Genomic DNA, 15,634 nt, shown 5'->3' with positions numbered 1-15,634 from the left:
AGGCGGGGAGAGCAGGAGAAGAGCTCGACCCACACCCACCCGCTACCCGCGCATTTTGCCCAGGGTAAACCCGCAGGTCCCGCGGACCTCGGGTCGGCCCGCACGTCTCTAAAGCACACCCTGCAGCTGCAGGGGGCCCAGTAGATATAGGGGCCCCATGAGTTCCCTAATTCATATACAATTTCAATAAATATTGGTAAAAACAGGTCAACCTCTAGACATTTTAGGGACCTGAAAAATAATTTGCTGTGGAGCCCCGTAATATCTAGTTACACCACTGCAACACGTATTAACGGCTAAAATGCTTCTGCCATGGTAGAATGTTGTACCCCAAATGTCGTATATATAACAACTGTTTCAAATGGTTCAGCATCCTTGTTGAGTATTGCATTATGGACCTTTACCTGGCCTTTGCACAGCAGATGAGGGCTCAGCCAAAATGTTTTGGGATTTACAGTGGCCATCCTGAGCCACCAGCTGCTGGTTAAATCCCTATGCTGATACTATATAGAGAACAAAAAAGGTCACCGTCACCACTTGAAATGTGATATTGGCCAACCATATAATGGACAATTACAATAAATTTGATGTTATCTGTCTCCTGCATACTCTATGGCCTGCTGTTATTTATGCACTCTGCATGTTTTCTAACACTCTACCATGGAGGATTAAAATGATGCTGTTCTTTACATATTCATGGGAGCTTATGCAACATTCTAGAAAATGAAAGCACTATCTGGTTCATAACAGAAAACTGGCAATGCACAATATAAAAGAAAATACATCCGGAGTATTGTTGAATTATAGCTATTACAATTCAATATAAATACAGTATCTTTTCTCTGTAACCATTCCTATGCTCAAGGTCATACTTTATAAATAAATTTGTCTGCGTTCTATGATCCAGATTACTTCCCAAAGACTAGCATTTATTCAGTTACGTATCTACTTGCATCTCAGCCTTTCCTTCACTTAATCAATACATTTCTAGCTCAGGGGCACAACCAGTTAATGGAATTAGAGCAGGGAAAAAGCCACTACAAGGGAATACTTTTTATCTTTTTTGAGAGTCTACACAAGGGAATATCCATGAATCATGAAAAACTGTTTGTGTAACTGTGAGCTTAGCTTTACTAAGTACACACACATACTGTAGTTCTCCAAATATGTGCACACATTTAAAATAATTATTGAGCTCTTGTTGTGGTGCGCAAATACATAATTCATAAAAATGATTAAGGGGCGGTAATGGCCAAAAACGTGTAAGACAGTGGTCTAATGGTGGTCTGTTTGTAATGGACTAAATAAACTTATATTTTGTATGGAGCACAGTGTTGCTGCTTTAACTTTTTTTTTCTTATATCCATAATTTATTAAAGACTTACTTGACTAACACCCAGAATTCTTAAGAAGGCAATCTTGGCCTGAGGTCTGTGTGTGCGTCATGTGACTTTGTAGAAGACTCTTTATAACCCAAAAAATGCACTGCTACAACAATGATTGCAATGGGTTTGTATGTAGGAAAGAGTTAGAGCATGCCATAGCAGATATCCCAAATAAATCAAGAATCCTTTGGTGTCTTTGGAAGAAGGTCACAACTTAAAGAAACATGTACATTCACAAAAGTAACATTTATGTGCACAAAGGGCTCATCTGAAATTTTTAAAACCATTTCAGAGAAAAAAGCATCACTTCCAGCTGCCAAGAGGTTAGTCCCCTATACAAGAGGCTTCTCCAGTATTTGCTCCCCCTGTAAAAACCTCCAGAAGAAATACCCATATTATTACTGTTGCTTTTTTTGTGCTACCCAGGAGATACAGAGCAGTATCTTCAGTGTTTTCTTGGATAGTTGTGGCAACCCTGAGATTCAAATACACTGCATTATTAATTACAGCCAACCTCAGGAGCATTTGATGCTTAAAGACTGCCACACTAGGAAATGTCTCTGTTATTTCTATGCAGGTTGAGCTAAGGCAAAATGAATTATTGTAAATAACGGGAACAATGTTTACCACTAGTTTGCACACCTAGTAATCAATAATCAAGTGCTAATAAGTAGTAGGACAGAATCTACTGCTTGTAGGTATAATTACTAGAAATGGAGTCATCTTTTGGCCTATTACTACCCCCTTTATGACCTTTTGTAAATCAGCCAGATTAGTTCATCGCTCAGATAATGTCCTAAGAATAAAAATGAAGTGAATTATGGTTTGAATGCATTGTTTTACATTTTTATTCTCACATTTATTAAATGAGATGAGATTTAAGAAGATCAAAACAGGCTGTCTGCAAGTTAGGTTGTATCTGTGCTATAAAGCCAGCGGTTCTGGGTGCTTAGTTGGCCACATGGGCATAATAAACACATGATTTGCATGTCTCTGCCCCTTATGGGAGAATTAAACTCTCATTTGTGGTATTAATGCAGTGCTATGTATATGGCATGAGGCAAGTAAATAGTAAATAGGCTATATGTGGCATGTCTTGGCTTTTGGCTCCTTTTGGCTCCTTTTAGCCCATCTCACCCTAAACAGGCTAGGTTCTCTGCTTGAATGGTTAACATAAAGTTTGTCCTAAGTTTTTCAATAAAACCATAAAGGCCACATACAAGTGAATAGTAAGTTGTGGAACTTTCTTCTGGCTAACAGTGGCAAGTTCTATTTTCTAAAAAACTTTGATGTATACGCCCAATGATGGAATCATAAGTAAGTTCTGCTTCCATTTTAATATTGTCATGTTAGTTTAACATTGATATCCCTTGGAGCAAATTTTCCAGTAACAGTTCTGCTCCCAGAATATATCCAAGTGTTTCCTGTGACGTCGCTCACCCAGTTGCTTCTGAGATTAACAGGTCAATTTAAAGGGGTTGTTCACCTTTAAATAAACTTTTAGGGGGTTATTTATCAGAGTCCAAATGTATCTCAACATTTTCTGATACAAACTCCGATCAAATCTGCTCAGGTTTTTTACACTTATTTAATATTATATTTTCCTGAAAATTTGCTTTGCGGGATAAAATCCTATTTTCACAATTTTTCCGGATTTTTTTCATCTGATTTTCACAAATTTCAAAATTTTTAGGAATTTTCAACCGAAAACTCCCAAAACTTCGGGGTATTGCACAACAAAAATTCATTGGAACTTCTCCCATTGACTTATATGCAACCTCAACAGGTCTGAGATGCCAGATTTTCAGATTCAGACTTTTCCACTCTCAGGGTTTATTAATTCCAAAAAATTTGTGATTTTTTTAAAAGTCTGATGTAGGGAGTGATATTATGTGTTAATTTACAATTGAGTTTAATTTTTTATTATTTTTATTTTTTCAGTTTCTTAACTTTTTATTCTGAAGTTCTCCAGTTTGCAATTTTAGCACTCTACAGCTTTACAGAGCATTTGTTTTTTAGATGGGGTCAGTGATCCCCATTTGAAAGCTGGTGAATCACCCCTTTAAAATATTAAAATGTAGTATTGACATTAACAATGTGCTAACAAGAAGCAGACATGCACAGAAATGAAGGCCGCTGTTGAATTTGAAAGCAGATACAGTGTGTATCACAATAAATTAATAACATTTCCATCTCAAAAAAGTAAAAATAAAATACTGGCCCAAAGACCTCTTGTTCTATCAGAGAACTAACTTATATAACTAAAAAGTTATATTATCATAACCTGCAAATAGAAACAAATATACATACAAACTCAAATAGTTTAGAGCATGATTTAATATCAGTTGCCTGGTTCAGGTGAATCAATGTAAGAAAAATTAAGTGAGTTGTACAGGTTGATATTTTTGTGGAAAAATTGTAAGCAAGGTTAAGAACAGCAATTTGCCCAAACCTGTGATCAGTTGATAATAAATCAGCCCCCCCCAATGTACAGTTACATACACAAGTACTTGTGTTACTGTAACAGCAAAATGACACAGAACTGCATAAATATTTCACTTCAACTACAAATGTGGAAGCTTAAAGTAGAAGGAAAGGCCTATTTACTTGGGGTGCCAAAAGTTAGGATTATACTGTTGTAAACTGCGGGATCCACAACAGACACTTTTCTTCCTTTTAAGGCAGTTTATTTACACACAGGGGTGACCATTTCAGGATACAAAACAAATCATAAAAATAAATCCTGCCCAGTGGGCTCTACCTTCACACATGAAGAGTTCCCTTACTAAACTGGGCCCCTTGTGGACTACCAGTAAGCAAAGACATAAGTAGGGGTCACCCCTGTACAAATGTCCTGGGGGGTTGCTCAGCCTCCTGGCTTTTCTCAGTCAGTCAGACTCTCTGTCATCTGCTGTCGCTTATCTCTGCACCTTGCAGTGGCAAGTGGCACCTCCAGCCCCTCTGGGAGTTCCTCACACAGGCAATATCCTTCCTGCTTCGTGCCCTGCCCTGAGAGAGCTTCTAACAGGCTCACTAGAACTAAATACCTTTCCGGTGGAAGGTGAGCTCTAATCCATGAGCTGGACTACTGGATTGGAGTACCTGGCTTGCCTGTTCCTTCCAGAATACTCCATCCTCCAGGACCTGGCCACCAAAGCCTTTAAACAGACCAACTCTTCTCTGTGTTTTATTTGGGGGGGGTTGTTTATTGTTATATTAAACTGCGAAGTAAGGATTTAAGGGGAAGAAAATGACCCCAAATTGATATAAAAAGTGTTTCATGCCAGGAAGTACTTTGTGCAGGAAATCAACATTATAAAAGCTGTGATTGTGCAACTATTTGTAGTCTTTCCTGATAATTTTAAGAGTAACGGTTAATTGGTTAGTGAAGTGGATTTCATAGTAAAATGTCTGGTTAGTGTTGTTAATTGTCAACCCAAGGATATCTTGTGAATATCTAAATAAACCTGGGAATTGATTTTTATTATAAATGTGTGGTGTGTGTCTGATATAAAGGAGCACTAACTTGGTAAATGTAACTTTATCTCTGACAAATCTAGCTTTAAAAAATTATTTTCAAAATGTGGCAATCCAATAGCTCATTTAATATTATTTCTTTATATCCCAACGTTCTAACCTAGCCCACTGTATAATCAGAGATATAAAATGTTACTGAAATAAAGTTACCTTCATGTACATCCAAGAATAGTTTCACAATTACTAAATATATACTTGTGGACTTATGGATAATAACTCCGTGTCCTTAGTATACCTACAGTTCTTGATGGTACTGTTTGTACCAAAAATACTGGACAGCATTTACGTTTCAATTGTGAACCCATTACTATGCCTAGATACAAACAATGGTGCAGAAAATTAGGATAGCACTTTTTCAACACAGTAAAACCAAAAATAAGGTGTAGCTTCAGTATCTAGATCCTAATTCTTTCTCACCCTTGTTTCTGGCAGGAGAATAAATGCTGACATAGATTGGTGCATTAGTAGATTTGTCTTTAAAACCAGATCTTCTTCACTTTCTCCTAAACGAACCCATTCTAATAAGATTGCAATTGGCTGTCGCTGGTCTATTACATAGTGCAACATATATATCCATATAAAACTGGCCCAAAGGGATGTCTGCACGCTGACCATGAAAGTATTAAATCCAGCCATTATGGATGCATGAATCAAGTGAGCTAGCCTGTGCTCAATGAAAATGATTAATGGCCTAATATATTTGCCTAGCTACACACATATTGGACTTGTAGAACCTGACATACACATTGTTTCTTGTTTCTTATATTACTATGACAAGCTCGCATAGTATTATTATGTTCTCTCCAAGACCCTTCTTGCTAAAATACACATTTTTTGTCAATAGGACTCAACTGAAATCAAGACTTTCATGATTATGCTTAGTGGATATGCATGCTTACTACCAGTAGCTTAGGTGGCTTGTCCTGAGTTACCATAAAGTTGGGTCTAAAACCAGAAAAGCTGCTTCAGATACAGTGGCAGAGGCATATTGCATTATTCACAGGTCTACTCTGCATCAAAGAAAACTAAAACTGCTAGCTATATAAGTAAATATGGAAGCAACAGTGTCTTGTATGTTTTTTAAAGATTTTATTTTTACATTTTTCAAAACACAAATAAAAAATCAACAATAAGAAGGAAAGGGACAGAATGTCTTGTTTTTAAACTGGCAAAAAGGCTTGTGTTTTCCAAGCAGTGCAAGCAACAGAAAAACACCATGATCTTTGGTTGATCTTCCAACAGTTGCAAGTAAAGTCTTACAACGTTAAACAAGAGCATAAGGTTCATGGAATAATAGAGATGGAGACAATGGAGATGGGATCTTTGGCATGTGGCTAAAACCAAAATTAATGGAATTGGTGCATCCCTAATGCTGTGGAACTAAAAATCCGAAGACCACTCTCCTCTGTTGCACCTCAGAAACTTAATTCATGTGTATAAACTAAAGCCCAGCTGTTTGATGTCCCTTTGTTTCTCCCTGACATTAGCAAAGTTATGTGTTGTGACTGATAAAAACATGCTCCCTGTACTACACTTGGCACATTTGTACCAGGTATTACAAGATGATAAAGTGTTACAGTCTAGTTTAATAAGAAATGCATAATTTATAGTAGACTTTCTACTAACTGCAAGGTAAATACTTGAGGACACTTCTGTAATATGTTCCCAACAGATACCACATTATATTGTGCGCATTACTGTTGAATTCTCCATGAATAATTAATATCAACTAGTGGCATACAGCTCACTTGGGAAAGGCTAATTCCAACCTTGCTAGGCTTTATCACAACCACACTAAGCATGCATTTATACAAACAGGCAAATTTTGGTTTTCAGAGGTTTTGACTACTATAATTTAATAGTGCCAACTTTATAACCGAATACTCTAGATGTGATATTTTGCAGCAAGCACTTTCTCCAGCTTTCTGCTGAGCAGTGTAGCTAACCAAAAACAGAAATATGGTTTTGAGGAAGGCATGTAATGCAGTTCAATGTGCATAAGCAAATTTATCTCATTTTCTGTACTGTGCAAAGTACTGAAGTATTATTACAGTATGCCTAGTTCCAGCAAGTGAGTGGGCTGCAGAGCCCTCTGTCGCCCTGAAGGGGTGGGGGAAATGAAACAAGCTGCCAGAATTAAATGTATATCCCACTAGAGGAAATCACAGTGGCATGCAGCCCTGTGTCTTTATATGGTCATGGAACTGTCAGGGCCCGAAGGCTCAGGTAGGAATTACAGACCAAGAAGGATGCAGTTGGCCCCAAACACAGTTTGAGGTATCCAAGGGGTTAAGAGAATAACGAAGTCAAGTCCAGGCAAAGGGTCAGTTCAGGCAGCAAGGGTATATAATAGGCCAAGATCAGGATCAGAATCAGTAGAATTAACAATATAGCGCACCCAGGAACACAGAGGGGCCCATTTACTTAGCTCGAGTGAAGGAATAGAATAAAAAAATCTTCGAATTTCAAATGTTTTTTTTGGCTACTTCGACCATCGAACGGGCTACTTCGACCTTCGACTACGACTTCGAATCGAACGATTCGAACTAAAAATCGTTCGACTTTTCGACCATTCGATAGTCGAAGTACTGTCTCTTTAAACAAAAACTTCGACCCCCCTAGTTCGCCACCTAAAACCTACCGAAGTCAATGTTAGCCTATGGGGAAGGTCCCCATAGGCTTAGCAATCTTTTTTGGGTCGTAGAAAAATCGTTCGACCGATGGATTAAAATCCATCAATTAAATTCAATTAAAATGAATTGAGGTAAATCCTTCGACTTCGATATTCGAAGTCGAAGGATTTCCATTCGGCAGTCGAATATCGAGGGTTAATTAATTAATTAACCCTCGATATTCGACCATAAGTAAATTTGCCCCAGAAGGTAGAACCTATTATTGGGCAATGTCTGTAGGCCTTAGGCGTCCTTTTAAAGGCTGATTTCACGCGCCACAAGCTCACGTTGCACGTTGACGCTGCACATTTTAAAGCCGGCGTCATAACGTCACGCATGTTTTGATGCATCGGCATCAGAACGTCATGGCACCCCATGTGGCTCCTCTGGACACCGCCATCTTGCCGAAGGACCGTTTTTCGACGTATTTCAAACATGGGTAATATTCTTTATATAAATATCTTTAAACATTTTCCCAAATCTAGAATAAGTTCCACAGAGTTCAGTAATTATACTTTAATTGTAATCACCATTAGCATCTTATTTCAAAGCCTCTAATAATCATTATTATTATCATGTATTTTATAAAGTAGCAACATGTTTCATAGCACTGTACAATAAATGGGTGTATACATTGAACAAACAGATTTACACACAAACTAAGAACCAATATTATTTTATTATAATAAAGTCTATGGCAAACAGCCTTTCTGGAATTTGGAGCATTCTGGATAACAGGTTTCCGGTTAATAGATCCCATACCTGTACAAGAGGTTAAGAGAGCCAAGAAAAGAGAGTCTAAAAGAGAACCAAACGAGGGGGTCGATGCTCAGTTAGCAGAATTCATAGTAGAATGACAAGGGACCTTACTACACCTCTCCTTGGGATGTTTTGCATATAGCTAGGAAAAACAAATTGCTAAAAATCAAATGCAGAGCATAGCTTGCACCTGCTATGGTACAGCTAAAAATGTTTCATGTTTGTGTCCTAGGGGTGCAACTTAGCAGTCCAGCAATTGTACCTGTGCCATTGTAAAATAAGCCCAACAGTTACAACTGACATATAGAGGCACATTTATTAAGCGTCGAATTTCGAATTCATGTGAATTTTTTTAAACTCACATGAATTAGATTTTACTCAAAATTTGATTATTAGTTTATTTATTAAAAAAAACGAATATTTAAAACTCAGACAAATTTTTCCGGACTCAAAAACTCAAGTCGAATGTAAAGAAGGCTACAAACAACTCCAAACTGGTCACTGCACCTCTCCCATTGACTTATACAGTAATTCGAAAGGTTTTAGGTGGCAAATAGTCAAATTCATAAAGGGCCAGAGTATGATAAATCTCGTAAATCAAATTCAAAATTTAAAAAAAATTTAAATAGAGTTTGGATAATTCCCTAGTCGAATTTGACAGTTTTGCCATAAAAAAATTTGAAACTTCGATTTCTAATTTTTAATTCGACCCTTAAAGGACAAGGAAAGGCAAAAAAATAAAATCCCATTTTTACTTTCTTTAATGAAAAAGAAATCTTCTCCAATATACTTTAATTAAAAAATGTGTACCATTTTTATAAGAAACCTGACTGTATGCAGTGAACTTCTCCCTTCATTTACTGCTGTGGATAGGAATAGTCAGACGGTCCCTAACGGCTGAGCAGGGAAACAATCATACTTATGAACAGCAGGGGGAGCCCCTGCCTTACTTACCAGCCATGCAGAACTCAAGCAGCTTTGTTTATGATGATCCCTAAGCAGCCCAGACCACACTGAGCATGTGCACAGTCTTAGTCTTGCAAAGTTGTATAACAAAGTTACAAGATGGTGACTCCCTGTAGCCAACTTTTAAAGCATAAATCATTTGTTTGATTAGGCTTTGTGGTGCAGTAAGTTCATGCTTATGTTTAGTATACAAAATGCAGCATTTCTAGCCTTATTCTATTTTAGACTTCCCTTGTCCTTTAATAAATCTGCCCCAAAGCAACCCAGTCCAAAGAGAGAACCTGTCTTAGCTTCAGAGTGAACTAAGTTTGCCAGAGCACCTAGTAGGTACAGTATACTGTGGAAGTGGAGGCAAAATTCCAAAGGTTTCATCCATTTCATAAATAAAGCACACCTATCCACTCTTGTATATGTGTGCCTATTTCTTGTCCAATTTCACTTATACCGTTTTTACCATGTCAGATTGTGATGGGCTGACTGCTTATTTTTGCAGTGCTGATAATCTGCAAATGAAGTGAAAGGAAATAAATGTTGGTGGCATAGCTAACTAGAAAATGTGTCCTTTGTCTGGCTGCCTGAGGTTCGGCTTATGCCATATGAAAGAGAAAAGAGTAGAGGGCATAGGAGTGTTTTGCCTATTTGAGTATAACTTCCAGGTATTCAATTATACACAATTCTACATGTTGATTTGTAATCAAATGCTTGGCACAGTACGCACATCTCTAGGATTCTCTGTTCATTTGAAGTGAAAATTAGAGCCAGGAGTGAATCCATGAGATGACTGTCAGACGTAAGCATGGGAGACCCTGCCTTATTTAGTATGAACAGAAATATGGGTCTTCATTATCTAAAGGCGGCCATACACCATAAGATCAGCTTGTTTTGCAAGGTCGACAATTGAGCGGATCTTAACTGATATGCCCACCAAAGGCAGGGCGATATCGGGTTACCGTAATCCGATCGTTTGGCCCTAGGGTCAAACAATTGGATTACAACAAAGGAAATGGGCGCCAACAGGATGAGGACTGTATCTACTAGGCAATGCAATCCTCAATCGCCAAAAAAATAAACTCTGCCCCATTGATATCTGGCCAACTTTTGGCCTGATATCGATCGGGGAGACCCATCGGAACTCCCCTACATGGGCAGAAAATATACTGAATCGGTCTAAAGGACCAATATCTGCAGCATTAATCTGTCTGTGTATGGTCACCCTTAGTCACATGGATCAAACATGGAAAAGCTTCAGTTTCTCCTTTTGTCCTGTTTGCAAAAAAAAATTATTTTTTTATGATTAAAACAATAGGCAAAACGTATGCACAGTACACGACCTATTCATTGTACTCATGTTGAACAAGGGTATCTATTGCCCCTTTCACATTATGGGAACCAAGGTGAAAGAACATGACAATCCATAGATCAGTTAAAGCTGAAGTAGATACAGTATTTTGCTGGATGACTTGAGGCTCCATATGTTAACCCCTTCTGTATTTATTTCAAATTGAAAGTGACAAGGTGCGGATACTTTTCATAAAATGTAAAGATAAGGATTTTCTTTCAGTGTAATGTAATTATGTGACATTTTCCTTGGCACTATAAAAGCAAACTGACAATGCAGTCCAATTGTACATTCGCTGGGATAAGAGCAGACTGTATATCTCTTCTGTTGGGGCACCTCTGGCCGGCGCTGTACACAGAATATTGCACAACTGAACAATTGAATTTAATGGTTGCCTTTTCATTTTCTATAGCTGGAAATCGAGGTCAGATTAGTATTCCTTCAGTGAAAGTATATACCAAAGCAAGAAACGATGTTCTTATTCTTTTCTATTTTATGGAAACGCAAGGTAAGGCACAAACTTCTTGTCTTTAAGACTTGGAAAAAAATGAGCAACCAAATTCGGACCAAATTCACACGGACTTTCCCCCCCCCCTATTTATTAATACATTTTTCCAAAAATTTTCTTGTGCGGGACATCTGCCACTGACTTCTACATAAACTCGACAGGTCTGAGTTGGAGTACTTTTTTATTGGGACTTTTAACACCATTGATGTTTAATACATCTCAAGAAAAAAATTCTACAAAAAATTGTGTTTTTTTCCTTTAAAAGTCTGACCACAAAAAGTTGGACTTTAATAAATCACCCCCAAAAGTGTGAGAAGGCATTCTTCATCTCAGGACCTACTATGTTTGCAGCCACACATAGAACAGACATATCAGCTGAAGCATTTGCTTTTGAGTTCTGCAGTTTCCCCCCAAGAATAAGTAAGTGATGATACAGTGTCTACTGCAGAACAGCAGTGGCCTCCAACTGAAAGAGCAATAGGTGACACCACAATATTCCACGGTGCAGCCTACTGCAGGGAGCCTAGCAGGTGTGATGGGAATTTATTTACTACTGTAATCCCATCCGGTCACACCGGGCATGTCATGAGTGCTCTCGCTCAAATCCCTACCCCTCACTGTTTCTTGCTGCCTGTAAGGAAAAAAAACCACTTCTTTTGGCTGCATACTTTCCCTCCCTGGACACGGCCCCATTGGGGGGTTATGCCATGGTAGTTACGCCGCTATAGGCCTGTATCCCCAATCGTCCCCAATCAATATCTGGCTGAAAGTCAGCCAGAGTCAATTGGGCAGGTTAAAATATTCCATTGGATCTTTATGTTGATACGACCGCCCGTTTGGCCTCCATTCTGATTCGAAAGTCTGGCCCTGGGTCCCACGATCAGATCAGCCCGATATTGGCCACTTCAATGTGGGCATATCGGGGAGATCTCCGCTCGTTTGGAGACATTGCCCAGCGAGTGGATCTCCCTGTGTATGGCCACCTTCAGTCTTTTCAATGAGATACCATTAACATATCCTTCATACCTGAGCATGTAATGCAGATTCAAATTATGTACAAGGAAGCATAGGCCCGCACCTAGGGATTCATAAATGAATCCCCTCTCTGGAGCAAGGAGACCCAGTCACAAGAGAAAATAGTGGTGAGCATATATTTTGGTTTCATGTTGAATTACTGGGGATACAGTAACAAGGCACAACTCGATCACTCATATGTAATAAAAGATAAGTTTGCTCAGGTGTATTAACTCATGGCAGCTTTTTAAGAGTTGACCAATTAATGCTTCCTGCTGATTGGTTGCTAAAGGTTACTGCACCTGGGCAAACTTGCCTTTTATTACATAAACCCATGTGTTTCTCAAAGGGAGATATATTGGAAGTAATTGGCCTTCAAATCAGTACACAGGCTACTGCCAGCGGTAAGGACTGAACTCGGCCTGCAGATTTCAGCAGGCTGATTTCGGCCCCATACATTATGAAATGCGCTTTACCCCAATATGCCAACCAATAAAGGGTCATATTTGGCCAGATTTTGGTCAGGGGCCATCGGAAGGCACCATACACTGGTGGAAAATCTGCCAAATCGATCTAAAGGACCACCTTAAGATGTGAAAGCTGTGCACATATAAGAATCAAGTAAGCAACGAATAGACAGTGATGCCATTGTACAATCATGTGACCCACTTAAGTGGACTGTTCTGGAGAAGACAGACACTGAAGAAGCCTGGGTCTCTTTAGCCAACATGATAAATATGTCTATGTTAGTACTGCATGTCTTGGCGAATACAGTGACCTTCATATACCTTTTGTGGGTGAAATCTATTAGGTTTTCAGTAAATGTGTTTTCACTGCTTGTTGTGCCATCTAAGAACCACATTTGCTTTTGGGTTTTTTATTTGTTTTGTTTGGTTTCTAAAAGAGTATAGACTTTGTTTACTTTCAAGGTTACACAGCAGGCATATCCTTGCAGGGAAAGAATGAATTAAATACGCTTTTACAATGCACACATGCACACAATGCATTCTGGAAGTTTCCCAGGGATTCTCTTTTGTCATCCACACAGTAAAGCCAAGTCTATTATTTTAAACCCTTTGGTGATGCCTTTCACTCCTTCTTTCCACAGCAAAACCCTTACCAGACACAAGACAAGTGGGCGACATTAAGATGGTGCCTGTAGAACAAGTGAAAGCAGACAGGAAGTTCTGCTCCTCTCAGATCTCTGAGTCCTGGCAGCACACACTGCTCCTGACAGCAGAAAGGGGATTCGAGAGGGCGGATGTGTGCCAGTGAGAATAGGCTTTAATGGATTAGGTGAGGAGGGGGAACTGGGTCAAGTGAAGGAATTAGACACACAATCACGTGCACACCCGAGCCCTATGAGGAGGTAGACCCGGTGCTCGGACCCTAGGAAGTCGGCACTTCCACAATACGACAGGAACGAAGAAAACAGGTACCGGCACACAGGTGCAATTCAAGTAGGGGACTTAACCCTTACGTGTTTATTAAGTCGACACAACGTTTCGGGGGCAACTCCCCCTTCGTCAAGTGAAGGAATTCCCAACCTCTAACATTTATATTTAATAGCTAAAGATGCTGTGTAAATTAAATATGGCTGACAAGTTAATTCAGTTTGGGGTAATTTCAGACACATTTATAGTTTGATATTAGATTCTGTAAGGATCTATTCTGCAGTATCTTAATTATAAATATATCTAGTGAATAAAGTACCCCCTCTTCTAAAATATAAGGATATTATAAGTAACCGAGGAGTTTCATGACCATATAAAAACACAAAGCCGAAGGCCTAGTGTTTTTATACAGGTCATGGAACTCCGAGGTAACTTCTAATATCCTCATATTTTGCAACTGGGGGTAATTTATTTATTATAATACACAAGTTTCAGTGAGTCATGTGACAGAAATGACATCAGAACTCACCGTTTATAACTGATAATTTACAAGATATTCTTGGCTTTTGTGTATTATATATATATATGCTTTATTGGATTATTGAAGACATCGACATGTCCCAGGTAGGCCCGAAACGTGCTGATGTCTTCAATGAGCCAATAAACCAAATATTCTATATGTCGTGAGTGCTTACAAAGAGTCATTTTGTTCTATATATTTTGGTTAGCACCCAGCTGTTGCTTCTACTGTTTGGTGAGTGCTGGTACAAGCGATACATAATGGCAAGTGAGATACAGTATTTACCGTATATATATATTATATGTCTGTGAGTGACTGAATATGTCATATACCAGTACAATGTAAGCAGGGCCAGAACTAGGGGTAGGCAGAAGAGGCACCTGCCTAGGGCACAATCATAGGGGTGGCACTGTAGAGGTATCTGTTCTGCCTAACCCTAGTTTGAGGTTGCTTCCCTCTGCCGCTCAACCCTCCCTCTGCCGCTTCCCCTCCCCACTCTGGCGCTCCCCTCAGCTACTTCCCCTCCCCACTTCGGCCCTCTCTTTCCCTACCCTTTGCCGCTTCGCCTCCGTCACTGCCCGGCCCTGAATGTAAACAAGGTTATGAGATTATGTTGTCCACTGTCTGTTCTTCTCTGCTGCTTTGCTCCCTTCTTGCTCCTCACACAAGCAATTCTGCTGTACAGGAACAGTTAAAGAGCGTAATACAGGAGCCCATTAACAAACAAGTGCAATGTGAAAAAACAAAAAGAACATAAATCATGTTTTTCTGTTATCCACAATGCAGTGTGCATGCAATTAACCTTAGAGGATGTTCATTATTGTCTATGTTGGTAAAATGCATGCAAGTTAGATTCTTGTAGGTGCAACATACATAATAAGGGAGCCCTGAAGGTAACATATCCTTGTGGCATATGCTAATTATAGGATACCATTGCATCAGAGCACTCAGTTTGCACCTTGCGTCTTATTAAGGAAAGTAGAAACAACTGGTGTTTTGGTGCAAGGTGCAAGCATCAAACACAAGTGTGAATAGCATTTAAATGTAGGCAATTTTGTATGCAGATCATCTATATCTTTCTATTGATCATTTGTATGCAGGTGACAATCAGGAATACCAATAAGAAAGACCTATTCCCTAAAAAATCAGATTCAGATCTCTTTCTTCTAAATATTTCCTCATGAATGTGTTAAAGCCATCTAAAACTGAACCTAACAAAAATTCTGATTGTATTTTCACCAAAACCTGCCCCATTCACAATTTTGCACTTACATAGTTACATAGTTACATAGTTAAATTTGGATGAAAAAAGACAAAGTCCATCAACTTCAACCCCTCCAAATGAAACCCCAACATCCATACACACACCCCTCCCTACTTTTAATTAAATTCTATATACCCATACCTATACTAACTATAGAGCTTAGTATCACAATAGCCTTTGATATTATGTCTGTCCAAAAAAATCATCCAAGCCATTCTTAAAGGCATTAACTGAATCAGCATCACAACATCACCCGGCAGTGCATTCCACAACCTC

General features: G+C 38.9%; 1 protein-coding gene across 1 annotated transcript in view; it reads right to left on the bottom strand.

Moving 5' to 3' along the window:
* Positions 1–15,634, bottom strand: part of jph3.2.S (junctophilin-3 gene 2 S homeolog) — an 87,250-nt gene that overhangs the window by 23,862 nt on the left and 47,754 nt on the right. The window lies entirely within an intron of this gene.

Source organism: Xenopus laevis, chromosome 4S (assembly GCF_017654675.1).
Source record: "Xenopus laevis strain J_2021 chromosome 4S, Xenopus_laevis_v10.1, whole genome shotgun sequence".
NCBI lineage: Eukaryota > Metazoa > Chordata > Amphibia > Anura > Pipidae > Xenopus > Xenopus laevis.
Note: the sequence above shows the minus strand (reverse complement) of the source record. Positions and strands in the feature narration are given on the sequence as shown.